This window comes from Copadichromis virginalis, linkage group LG13 (assembly GCF_057382275.1).
Source record: "Copadichromis virginalis isolate Kocher_CV1m ecotype Utaka linkage group LG13, C_Virginalis_male_GT1.1, whole genome shotgun sequence".
Lineage (NCBI taxonomy): Eukaryota > Metazoa > Chordata > Actinopteri > Cichliformes > Cichlidae > Copadichromis > Copadichromis virginalis.
In genome coordinates, this window is record NC_140630.1 from 16,037,024 (window position 1) to 16,051,664 (window position 14,641).

The window sequence follows — 14,641 nt, forward strand, 5'->3', positions numbered from 1 at the left end:
TTTGGGAACGATTTGTTTGGGCCTGACTTTTCTGTTCATTTTAAGCAGCAAAAGTGAGGCGCATGTCTGTGTACGTGTGTATGGAGCCATTGGGTGCGGTCACTATAGCAACCAGGCTCACACCTGCCTGCTTAACGAGCTCTGCCTGCCACTGTACCAAGATTCATCTTAAGCACTTCTCTTTCAACTGCTGCTGTGTCCACAGTGTTACAGCCATCATTTTACCCTCAAATTGTCGCCATTATTGTTCTCTTTCCAACACCGTATCTTTCAAAGCTCAGGCATTTAAACTTTTTAAACTGTGTGGATCAAAGTGGAGGGATCACATTTTAGTCATTCAGTGATTCAAAGAATATGACCTTTTAATATTCATTCAGATGTTTTCTGACTCTAAATGTTCTTTTCTCATTTCTTAGGGTTTTCTAATTTACATTTAAAACATTTTCAGTTTTTTTCCAACTCCTTCTTCTGTGTAACCTTCAGCTTTTAGCAGTTCAGCACCTTTGTTTTCAGGTTAAATTCGTTTTTTTTTTTGTTTTTTTTTATCTCATTCAATATTTTTAACTCAAAATTCAGCAATTAATTCATTTCAGTGCATACATTCAGATTCAAGCATTCACACTGCAGTTTCTTCAGAAAATGCACTTTCTAGTTATATTTTATTTTTCCGTACGTTTTTTGAAAGCCTACTCCTTCAAAACCGTTCAACTTAGAAAAACCATTCAAACACCGTTAGATTCCTATTCTTTTGGACAACATTGCTTCTATTTTTCTCATTTTTAACATTTATATTTTTAATTTTATTCAACTTTTTTCAACAAAAATTTCCCATGTATTTCAATGGGGAGACCCTTCAAATTCTCATTCAACTTACTCATTTTTAAACTCTTACTACTTCAACATACGTTCACATAGAGCCACCATTCAAACTTTAAAACGAAGACAAGACATTCAACTATTCAACTTGTATTTATCTTTTCAATATCTATTATACTTTTTCTTCAGTTCCAGTTTAAGTTTCATGATGTTTTTTCACCCGTTTCAGAGTTTATAATGGGTGTGTATGGGACGGAATGTTGGGGCTAGAGTGAGGCAGCTCAACTGCTAGAGTGAGAGGAGCAAAAAAATTAATCTTAAAATCTTTTTTAAAACTGCTGCTGTGTCCGCAGCGTTTGCTCTACAGGTATGATTTTACCCTCAAAACGTAGCCATGGCTGTCCTCTTTCATCCAATGTGTTTACTATTGTCCTAGGTGTTATGGTTCTTTCATAAATGTCACCAATGCACAGCCTCCTCCCTCCAACTCTTCCATAGACTCTAATGTTAAAATGGCTCAGAAGGTTCGTTTGAAAATCAGAAGAGCATGGTGTCTTTACACTGTCACCACGTCCATATAATAAGCTCCACAGGCATGAAAACTGAGAATTAGGTAGACTAGACATGGCTGTCGCTCACGGTGAAAGAATTTTGTCAGTACGACATGTACTTTTCATTTGGGAGCGATTTGTTTCGGCCTGACTTTTCTGTTCATTTTAAGCAGCAAAAGTGAGGTGCATGTCTGTGTCGTGTGTATGGAGCCATTGGGTGCGGTCACTATAGCAACCAGGCTCACACCTGCCTGCTTAACGAGCTCTGCCTGCCACTCTGCCAAGATTCATCTTAAACACTTCTCTTTCAACTGCTGCTGTGTCCACAGTGTTAAAGCCATCATTTTACCCTCAAAACGTCGCCATCGTTGTTCTCTTTCCAACATCTTGTCTTTCAAAGCTCAGACATTTAAACTTTTTAAACTGTGTGGATCCAAGTGGAGGGATCACATTTTAGTCATTCAGTGATTCAAAGAATATGACCTTTTAATATTCTTTCAGATGTTTTCTGACTCTAAATGTTCTTTTCTCATTTCTTAGGTTTTTCTAATTTACAATTAAAACATTTTCAGCTTTTTTCCAACTTCTTCTTCTGTGTAACCTTCAGCTTTTAGCAGTTCAGCACTTTTGTTTTCAGGTTAAATTTGGGTTTTTTTTTTAATCTCATTCAAAATTTTTAACTTAAATTCAGTAATTATTTCATTTCAATGCATACATTCAGATTCAAGCATTCACACTGCAGTTTCTTCAGAAAATGCACTTTCTAGTTATTATATTTTATTTTTCCGTACGTTTTTTGAAAGCCTACTCCTTCAAAACCGTTCAACTTAGAAAAACCATTCAAACATCGTTAGATTCCTATTATTTTGGACAACATTGCTTCTATTTTTCTCATTTTTAACATTTATATTTTTAATTTTATTCAACTTTATTCAACAAAAATTTCCCATGTATTTCAATGGGGAGACCCTTCAAATTCTCATTCAACTTACTCATTTTTAAACTCTTACTACTTCAACATACGTTCACATAGAGCCACCATTCAAACTTTAAAACGAAGACAAGACATTCAACTATTCAACTTGTATTTATCTTTTCAATATCTATTATACTTTTTCTTCAGTTCCAGTTTAAGTTTCATGATGTTTTTTCACCCGTTTCAGAGTTTATAATGGGTGTGTATGGGACGGAATGTTGGGGCTAGAGTGAGGCAGCTCAACTGCTAGAGTGAGAGGAGCAAAAAAATTAATCTTAAAATCTTTTTTAAAACTGCTGCTGTGTCCGCAGCGTTTGCTCTACAGGTATGATTTTACCCTCAAAACGTAGCCATCGCTGTCCTCTTTCATCCAATGTGTTTACTATTGTCCTAGGTGTTATGGTTCTTTCATAAATGTCACCAATGCACAGCCTCCTCCCTCCAACTGTTCCATAGACTCTAATGTTAAAATGGCTCAGAAGGTTCGTTTGAAAATCAGAAGAGCATGGTGTCTTTACACTGTCACCACGTCCATATAATAAACTCCACAGGCATGAAAACTGAGAATTCAGTAGACTAGAAGCTGCTGTCACTCACGGTGAAAGAATTTTGTCAATACGACTTTTACTTTTCATTTGGGAACGATTTGTTTCGGCCTGACTTTTCTGTTCATTTTAAGCAGCAAAAGTGAGGCGCATGTCTGTGTACGTGTGTATGGAGCCATTGGGTGCGGTCACTATAGCAACCAGGCTCACACCTGCCTGCTTAACGAGCTCTGCCTGCCACTGTACCAAGATTCATCTTAAGCACTTCTCTTTCAACTGCTGCTGTGTCGACAGTGTTACAGCCATCATTTTACCCTCAAATTGTCGCCATTATTGTTCTCTTTCCAACACCGTATCTTTCAAAGCTCAGGCATTTAAACTTTTTAAACTGTGTGGATCAAAGTGGAGGGATCACATTTGAGTCATTCAGTGATTCAAAGAATATGACCTTTTAATATTCTTTCAGATGTTTTCTGACTCTAAATGTTCTTTTCTCATTTCTTAGGGTTTTCTAATTTACATTTAAAACATTTTCAGCTTTTTTCCAACTTCTTCTTCTGTGTAACGTTCAGCTTTTAGCAGTTCAGCACCTTTGTTTTCAGGTTAAATTCGTTTTTTTTTTTTGTTTTTTTTTAATCTCATTCAATATTTTTAACTCAAAATTCAGCAATTAATTCATTTCAGTGCATACATTCAGATTCAAGCATTCACACTGCAGTTTCTTCAGAAAATGCACTTTCTAGTTAGTGTGAATGCTTGAAAAGCATTCACAGTATTGTTCTTCTAATCTTTATTATTCCATTTTATTATTATCTATTCCGTACGTTTTTTGAAAGCCTACTCCTTCAAAACCGTTCAACTTAGAAAAACCATTCAAACACCATTAGATTCCTATTCTTTTGGACATGATTGCTTGTATTTTTCTCATTTTTAACATTTATATTTTTAATTTTATTCAACTTTATTCAACAAAAATTTCCCATGTATTTCAATGGGGAGACCCTTCAAATTCTCATTCAACTTACTCATTTTTAAACTCTTACTACTTCAACATACGTTCACATAGAGCCACCATTCAAACTTTAAAACGAAGACAAGACATTCAACTATTCAACTTGTATTTATCTTTTCAATATCTATTATACTTTTTCTTCAGTTCCAGTTTAAGTTTCATGATGTTTTTTCACCCGTTTCAGAGTTTATAATGGGTGTGTATGGGACGGAATGTTGGGGCTAGAGTGAGGCAGCTCAACTGCTAGAGTGAGAGGAGCAAAAAAATTAATCTTAAAATATTTTTTAAAACTGCTGCTGTGTCCGCAGCGTTTGCTCTACAGGTATGATTTTACCCTCAAAACGTAGCCATGGCTGTCCTCTTTCATCCAATGTGTTTACTATTGTACTAGGTGTTATGGTTCTTTCATAAATGTCACCAATGCACAGCCTCCTCCCTCCAACTCTTCCATAGACTCTAATGTTAAAATGGCTCAGAAGGTTCGTTTGAAAATCAGAAGAGCATGGTGTCTTTACACTGTCACCACGTCCATATAATAAACTCCACAGGCATGAAAACTGAGAATTCAGTAGACTAGAAGCTGCTGTCGCTCACGGTGAAAGAATTTTGTCAATACGACTTTTACTTTTCATTTGGGAACGATTTGTTTCGGCCTGACTTTTCTGTTCATTTTAAGCAGCAAAAGTGAGGCGCATGTCTGTGTACGTGTGTATGGAGCCATTGGGTGCGGTCACTATAGCAACCAGGCTCACACCTGCCTGCTTAACGAGCTCTGCCTGCCACTGTGCCAAGATTCATCTTAAACACTTCTCTTTCAACTGCTGCTGTGTCCACAGTGTTACAGCCATCATTTTACCCTCAAATTGTCGCCATTATTGTTCTCTTTCCAACACCGTATCTTTCAAAGCTCAGGCATTTAAACTTTTTAAACTGTGTGGATCAAAGTGGAGGGATCACATTTGAGTCATTCAGTGATTCAAAGAATATGACCTTTTAATATTCTTTCAGATGTTTTCTGACTCTAAATGTTCTTTTCTCATTTCTTAGGTTTTTCTAATTTACAATTAAAACATTTTCAGCTTTTTTCCAACTTCTTCTTCTGTGTAACCTTCAGCTTTTAGCAGTTCAGCACTTTTGTTTTTAGGTTAAATTCGGGTTTTTTTTTTTATCTCATTCAAGATTTTTAACTTAAATTCAGTAACTAATTCATTTCAGTGCATACATTCAGATTCAAGCATTCACACTGCAGTTTCTTCAGAAAATGCACTTTCTAGTTATTATTAGTGTGAATGCTTGAAAAGCATTCACAGTATTGTTCTTCTAATCTTTATTATTATATTTTCTTATTCCGTACGTTTTTTGAAAGCCTACTCCTTCAAAACCGTTCAACTTAGAAAAACCATTCAAACACCATTAGATTCCTATTATTTTGGACATGACTGCTTCTACTTTTCTCATTTTTAACATTTATATTTTTAATTTTATTCAACTTTATTCAACAAAAATTTCCCATGTATTTCAATGGGGAGACCCTTCAAATTCTCATTCAACTTACTCATTTTTAAACTCTTACTACTTCCACATACATTGACATAGAGCCACCATTCAAACTTTAAAACGAAGACAAGACATTCAACTATTCAACTTGTATTTATCTTTTCAATATCTATTATACTTTTTCTTCAGTTCCAGTTTAAGTTTCATGATGTTTTTTCAGCCGTTTCAGAGTTTATAATGGGTGTGTATGGGACGGAATGTTGGGGCTAGAGTGAGACAGCTCAACTGCTAGAGTGAGAGGAGCAAAAAAATTAATCTTAAAATCTTTTTTAAAACTGCTGCTGTGTCCGCAGCGTTTGCTCTACAGGTATGATTTTACCCTCAAAACGTAGCCATCGCTGTCCTCTTTCATCCAATGTGTTTACTATTGTCCTAGGTGTTATGGTTCTTTCGTAAATGTCACCAATGCACAGCCTCCTCCCTCCAACTCTTCCATAGACTCTAATGTTAAAATGGCTCAGAAGGTTCGTTTGAAAATCAGAAGAGCATGGTGTCTTTCCACTGTCACCACGTCCATATAATAAGCTCCACAGGCATGAAAACTGAGAATTTGGTAGACTAGACATTGCTGTCACTCACGGTGAAAGAATTTTGTCAATACGACTTTTACTTTTCATTTGGGAGCGATTTGTTTCGGCCTGACTTTTCTGTTCATTTTAAGCAGCAAAAGTGAAGCGCATGTCTGTGTACGTGTGTATGGAGCCATTGGGTGCGGTCACTATAGCAACCAGGCTCACACCTGCCTGCTTAACGAGCTCTCTCTGCCACTCTGCCAAAATTCATCTTAAACACTTCTCTTTCAACTGCTGCTGTCTCCACAGTGTTAAAGCCATCATTTTACCCTCAAAACGTCGCCATCGTTGTTCTTTTTCCAACATCTTGTCTTTCAAAGCTCAGAGATGTAAACTTTTTAAACTGTGTGGGTCCAAGTGGAGGGATCACATTTTAGTCATTCAGTGATTCAAAGAATATGACCTTTTAATATTCTTTCAGATGTTTTCTGACTCTAAATGTTCTTTTCTCATTTCTTAGGTTTTTCTAATTTACAATTAAAACATTTTCAGCTTTTTTCCAACTTCTTCTTCTGTGTAACCTTCAGCTTTTAGCAGTTCAGCACTTTTGTTTTCAGGTTAAATTCGGGTTTTTTTTTTAATCTCATTTAAAATTTTTAACTTAAATTCAGTAATTATTTCATTTCAATGCATACATTCAGATTCAAGCATTCACACTGCAGTTTCTTCAGAAAATGCACTTTCTAGTTCTATTTTATTATTATCTATTCCGTACGTTTTTTGAAAGCCTACTCCTTCAAAACCGTTCAACTTAGAAAAACCATTCAAACACCGTTAGATTCCTATTCTTTTGGACAACATTGCTTCTATTTTTCTCATTTTTAACATTTATATTTTTAATTTTATTCAACTTTTTTCAACAAAAATTTATAATGTATTTCAATGGGGAGACCCTTCAAATTCTCATTCAACTTCCTCCTCTTTAAACTGTATCTACTTCCACATACATTGACATAGAGCCACCATTCAAACTTTAAAACGAAGACAAGACATTCAACTATTCAACTTGTATTTATCTTTTCAATATCTATTATACTTTTTCTTCAGTTCCAGTTTAAGTTTCATGATGTTTTTTCACCCGTTTCAGAGTTTATAATGGGTGTGTATGGGACGGAATGTTGGGGCTAGAGTGAGGCAGCTCAACTGCTAGAGTGAGAGGAGCAACAAAATTAATCTTAAAATCTTTTTTAAAACTGCTGCTGTGTCCGCAGCGTTTGCTCTACAGGTATGATTTTACCCTCAAAACGTAGCCATGGCTGTCCTCTTTCATCCAATGTGTTTACTATTGTACTAGGTGTTATGGTTCTTTCATAAATGTCACCAATGCACAGCCTCCTCCCTCCAACTCTTCCATAGACTCTAATGTTAAAATGGCTCAGAAGGTTCGTTTGAAAATCAGAAGAGCATGGTGTCTTTACACTGTCACCACGTCCATATAATAAGCTCCACAGGCATGAAAACTGAGAATTAGGTAGACTAGACATTGCTGTCGCTCACGGTGAAAGAATTTTGTCAATACGACTTTTACTTTTCATTTGGGAGCGATTTGTTTCGGCCTGACTTTTCTGTTCATTTTAAGCAGCAAAAGTGAGGCGCATGTCTGTGTACGTGTGTATGGAGCCATTGGGTGCGGTCACTATAGCAACCAGGCTCACACCTGCCTGCTTAACGAGCTCTGCCTGCCACTGTACCAAGATTCATCTTAAACACTTCTCTTTCAACTGCTGCTGTGTCCACAGTGTTACAGCCATCATTTTACCCTCAAATTGTCGCCATTATTGTTCTCTTTCCAACACAGTGTCTTTCAAAGCTCAGGCATTTAAATTTTTTAAACTGTGTGGATCAAAGTGGAGGGATCACATTTTAGTCATTCAGTGATTCAAAGAATATGACCTTTTAATATTCATTCAGATGTTTTCTGACTCTAAATGTTCTTTTCTCATTTCTTAGGGTTTTCTAATTTACATTTAAAACATTTTCAGTTTTTTTCCAACTCCTCCTTCTGTGTAACCTTCAGCTTTTAGCAGTTCAGCACCTTTGTTTTCAGGTTAAATTCGTTTTTTTTTTTAGTTTTTTTTTTTTATCTCATTCAATATTTTTAACTCAAAATTCAGCAATTAATTCATTTCAGTGCATACATTCAGATTCAAGCATTCACACTGCAGTTTCTTCAGAAAATGCACTTTCTAGTTATTAGTGTGAATGCTTGAAAAGCATTCACAGTATTGTTCTTCTAATCTTTATTATTAGTGTGAATGCTTGAAAAGCATTCACAGTATTGTTCTTCTAATCTTTATTATTATATTTTATCTATTCCGTACGTTTTTTGAAAGCCTACTCCTTCAAAACCGTTCAACTTAGAAAAACCATTCAAACATCGTTAGATTCCTATTCTTTTGGACATGATTGCTTGTATTTTTCTCATTTTTAACATTTATATTTTTAATTTTATTCAACTTTATTCAACAAAAATTTCCCATGTATTTCAATGGGGAGACCCTTCAAATTCTCATTCAACTTACTCATTTTTAAACTCTTACTACTTCAACATACGTTCACATAGAGCCACCATTCAAACTTTAAAACAAAGACAAGACATTCAACTATTCAACTTGTATTTATCTTTTCAATATCTATTATACTTTTTCTTCAGTTCCAGTTTAAGTTTCATGATGTTTTTTCACCCGTTTCAGAGTTTATAATGGGTGTGTATGGGACGGAATGTTGGGGCTAGAGTGAGGCAGCTCAACTGCTAGAGTGAGAGGAGCAAAAAAATTAATCTTAAAATCTTTTTTAAAACTGCTGCTGTGTCCGCAGCGTTTGCTCTACAGGTATGATTTTACCCTCAAAACGTAGCCATCGCTGTCCTCTTTCATCCAATGTGTTTACTATTGTACTAGGTATTATGGTTCTTTCGTAAATGTCACCAATGCACAGCCTCCTCCCTCCAACTCTTCCATAGACTCTAATGTTAAAATGGCTCAGAAGGTTCGTTTGAAAATCAGAAGAGCATGGTGTCTTTCCACTGTCACCACGTCCATATAATAAGCTCCACAGGCATGAAAACTGAGAATTTGGTAGACTAGACATTGCTGTCGCTCACAGTGAAAGAATTTTGTCAATACGACTTTTACTTTTCATTTGGGAACGATTTGTTTCGGCCTGACTTTTCTGTTCATTTTAAGCAGCAAAAGTGAGGTGCATGTCTGTGTGCGTGTGTATGGAGCCATTGGGTGCGGTCACTATAGCAACCAGGCTCACACCTGCCTGCTTAACGAGCTCTCTCTGCCACTCTGCCAAAATTAATCTTAAACACTTCTCTTTCAACTGCTGCTGTGTCCACAGTGTTAAAGCCATCATTTTACCCTCAAAACGTCGCCATCGTTGTTCTTTTTCCAACATCTTGTCTTTCAAAGCTCAGAGATGTAAACTTTTTAAACTGTGTGGGTCCAAGTGGAGGGATCACATTTTAGTCATTCAGTGATTCAAAGAATATGACCTTTTAATATTCTTTCAGATGTTTTCTGACTCTAAATGTTCTTTTCTCATTTCTTAGGTTTTTCTAATTTACAATTAAAACATTTTCAGCTTTTTTCCAACTTCTTCTTCTGTGTAACCTTCAGCTTTTAGCAGTTCAGCACTGTTGTTTTCAGGTTAAATTCGGGTTTTTTTTTTTTTTATCTCATTCAACATTTTTAACTTAACATTCAGTAATTATTTCATTTCAATGCATACATTCAGATTCAAGCATTCACACTGCAGTTTCTTCAGAAAATGCACTTTCTAGTTCTATTTTATTATTATCTATTCCGTACGTTTTTTGAAAGCCTACTCCTTCAAAACCGTTCAACTTAGAAAAACCATTCAAACACCATTAGATTCCTATTCTTTTGGACACTGTTGCTTGTATTTTTCTCATTTTTAACATTTATATTTTTAATTTTATTCAACTTTATTCAACAAAAATTTCCCATGTATTTCAATGGGGAGACCCTTCAAATTCTCATTCAACTTACTCATTTTTAAACTCTTACTACTTCAACATACGTTCACATAGAGCCACCATTCAAACTTTAAAACGAAGACAAGACATTCAACTATTCAACTTGTATTTATCTTTTCAATATCTATTATACTTTTTCTTCAGTTCCAGTTTAAGTTTCATGATGTTTTTTCACCCGTTTCAGAGTTTATAATGGGTGTGTATGGGACGGAATGTTGGGGCTAGAGTGAGGCAGCTCAACTGCTAGAGTGAGAGGAGCAAAAAAAATAATCTTAAAATCTTTTTTAAAACTGCTGCTGTGTCCGCAGCGTTTGCTCTACAGGTATGATTTTACCCTCAAAACGTAGCCATGGCTGTCCTCTTTCATCCAATGTGTTTACTATTGTACTAGGTGTTATGGTTCTTTCATAAATGTCACCAATGCACAGCCTCCTCCCTCCAACTCTTCCATAGACTCTAATGTTAAAATGGCTCAGAAGGTTCGTTTGAAAATCAGAAGAGCATGGTGTCTTTAGACTGTCACCACGTCCATATAATAAACTCCACAGGCATGAAAACTGAGAATTCAGTAGACTAGACATTGCTGTCGCTCACGGTGAAAGAATTTTGTCAATACGACTTTTACTTTTCATTTGGGAACGATTTGTTTCGGCCTGACTTTTCTGTTCATTTTAAGCAGCAAAAGTGAGGTGCATGTCTGTGTGCGTGTGTATGGAGCCATTGGGTGCGGTCACTATAGCAACCAGGCTCACACCTGCCTGCTTAACGAGCTCTCTCTGCCACTCTGCCAAGATTCATCTTAAACACTTCTCTTTCAACTGCTGCTGTGTCCACAGTGTTAAAGCCATCATTTTACCCTCAAAACGTCGCCATCGTTGTTCTTTTTCCAACATCTTGTCTTTCAAAGCTCAGAGATGTAAACTTTTTAAACTGTGTGGGTCCAAGTGGAGGGATCACATTTTAGTCATTCAGTGATTCAAAGAATATGACCTTTTAATATTCTTTCAGATGTTTTCTGACTCTAAATGTTCTCTTCTCATTTCTTAGGTTTTTCTAATTTACAATTAAAACATTTTCAGCTTTTTTCCAACTTCTTCTTCTGTGTAACCTTCAGCTTTTAGCAGTTCAGCACTTTTGTTTTCAGGTTAAATTCGGGGTTTTTTTTTTATCTCATTCAAGATTTTTAACTTAAATTCAGTAATTAATTCATTTCAGTGCATACATTCAGATTCAAGCATTCACACTGCAGTTTCTTCAGAAAATGCACTTTCTAGTTATATTTTATTATTATTATCTATTCCGTACGTTTTTTGAAAGCCAACTCCTTCAAAACCGTTCAACTTAGAAAAACCATTCAAACACCGTTAGATTCCTATTCTTTTGGACAACATTGCTTCTATTTTTCTCATTTTTAACATTTATATTTTTAATTTTATTCAACTTTTTTCAACAAAAATTTATAATGTATTTCAATGGGGAGACCCTTCAAATTCTCATTCAACTTCATCCTCTTTAAACTGTATCTACTTCCACATACATTGACATAGAGCCACCATTCAAACTTTAAAACGAAGACAAGACATTCAACTATTCAACTTGTATTTATCTTTTCAATATCTATTATACTTTTTCTTCAGTTCCAGTTTAAGTTTCATGATGTTTTTTCACCCGTTTCAGAGTTTATAATGGGTGTGTATGGGACGGAATGTTGGGGCTAGAGTGAGGCAGCTCAACTGCTAGAGTGAGAGGAGCAAAAAAATTAATCTTAAAATCTTTTTTAAAACTGCTGCTGTGTCCGCAGCGTTTGCTCTACAGGTATGATTTTACCCTCAAAATGTAGCCATCGCTGTCCTCTTTCATCCAATGTGTTTACTATTGTACTAGGTGTTATGGTTCTTTCATAAATGTCACCAATGCACAGCCTCCTCCCTCCAACTCTTCCATAGACTCTAATGTTAAAATGGCTCAGAAGGTTCGTTTGAAAATCAGAAGAGCATGGTGTCTTTCCACTGTCACCACGTCCATATAATAAGCTCCACAGGCATGAAAACTGAGAATTCAGTAGACTAGAAGCTGCTGTCGCTCACGGTGAAAGAATTTCGTCAATACGACTTGTACTTTTCATATGGGAACGATTTGTTTCGGCCTGACTTTTCTGTTCATTTTAAGCAGCAAAAGTGAGGTGCATGTCTGTGTCCGTGTGTATGGAGCCATTGGGTGCGGTCACTATAGCAACCAGGCTCACACCTGCCTGCTTAACGAGCTCTCTCTCTCACTCTGCCAAGATTCATCTTAAACACTTCTCTTTCAACTGCTGCTGTCTCCACAGTGTTACAGCCATCATTTTACCCTCAAAACGTCGCCATCGTTGTTCTCTTTCCAACATCTTGTCTTTCAAAGCTCAGAGATGTAAACTTTTTAAACTGTGTGGATCCAAGTGGAGGGATCACATTTTAGTCATTCAGTGATTCAAAGAATATGACCTTTTAATATTCTTTCAGATGTTTTCTGACTCTAAATGTTCTTTTCTCATTTCTTAGGTTTTTCTAATTTACAATTAAAACATTTTCAGCTTTTTTCCAACTTCTTCTTCTGTGTAACCTTCAGCTTTTAGCAGTTCAGCACTGTTGTTTTCAGGTTAAATTCAGTTTTGTTTTTTTTGTTTTTTTTATCTCATTCAAAATTTTTAACTCAAAATTCAGCAATTAATTCATTTCAGTCCATACATTCAGATTCAAGCATTCACACTGCAGTTTCTTCAGAAAATGCACTTTCTAGTTATATTTGTTCTTGTTCCAAGAGTTCACAGCATAACTACATTCAGTAAAGTTTCAATAACAGATGGAAAATGTGTCTTCATCCAATGTTTCTATGACTCCAAATATATATACTTGTACTTGTATAAAGTTCTTGTATGATGGATATTGTTGGTAATTTTGTCTAATCAGAAATGTAGTGCATTTATTACGTGTATGTAGTTGAGATCAATGGAAGGTCAGATGACATGAAGTATTGTTATATATGTGGCACCAGGTGTATCATAAGTATATTTCAGTATATTTTACATAGACTATTATTGTTGATGATTTTATATTTTACTTTTTTTTTTTTTTTTTACATTTGTTCAGAGTAAGAATGTTGTAGAGCTGAGACAGTTACACAAACCAGATTTTTATTTGATCTTATTTTATTTTTGCTCTAAGTTGTTTTCTTTAATTAATGTTTTTGTTGTTTTCTCTTTTTTGTTTTTTTCTATGATTATATTATGATTATGGATTTACCTGTTTTGGTGCAAGACTAACGGTAGGATTTATAGAGAGTTGTCCATCTCTAGAAAGAATGCACCCTCTCCCTTTAATGAAACTATTGGCTGTTACTGGTAATAGGCTGCTACTAGTCCTACTGCTGGTGTGAAAGAAGGATGCAATAAGGATCCATCTTGTGGTGGGTTTGATATGTAGTTAGACATTTAATTTGAGAGAACTGAGTGACATTACTAATTATGATTGAGTGGATCTGCTGTATGATTGAGTTACTGAGGGGGGTGGGCTGAAGAATGGCTGCTCACAAGGGGAGACCCAAATATGATATCTACATGAAGGAATGTTCATTTATTTAACATTTCTCCATGAGCATGGTACATGTTACCAGCTAATGTCACATATGCTACTAAAACCATCACTAACTACTGCAAGTGATTATAAATTCTACATTAATTCCAAATATCAGTAAATTTTAATACCTGAAGACAGAGAAGATACTTTATTGTCACAAGAGGTCACCACAGCAGTTGGCACCACATGTTTGATTTAACAGAAATTCATGTTGGATTTCTTTTCTGACATAATCTCAATGAAGATTTGTGTTTTTAGATGGAACTGAATCAGCAACCTTTCACTTGCCACATGAACATACTGTAATATGGACCCACTCTTAGAGAGAGAGAGATTAGAATACATTCGATTACTATACTAATTACTGCCTTTTTTAAATTGTAGATACTACTCATACTATATGGGAGACAGCATATTTAAAAAAGGGGCAACCCAGCTCGGATATCTTTTGTATTTTTCTGCATTATTTCTTTGCATTATTCCAGTTCCCTGTCCATTACTCTGTGGACAGGTAACTGTTCTTCTAATGAAGTGTCTCGTAAATGTTTTACTAATGTAAAGAGACTACATTAGAAAAAAGAGGTTTTGTCTGAATTCAGATATGGAGGTAGAGAGGTTAGAATAATAAACAAAAATACAATGAACCCAATACATATAACAAACTGTATGAACAGTAACAGCAACAAGATCTCTAAAGTAACCAGTACAAAATACAAAGTACCAGAATGACAACCGAACCTATAGGAAATCAAAAAATTTATATAATATAAATAAAATATAAAATATGATATAAAGAATCATGGTTGAACAACACCACAAATAAACCAGAATAAAGACTTATAATGTAGATATCTAGGACAAATGTCAGGGTCTATGACAACTACACTGACAAACACAAAAGTGATTTGTTATATGACAGAAGATTTAAAAACCAAAAAAACTTCACTGTGACAGTTAAAAACATGACATGTGAGGTCAGTCATTACTGGTGTTTT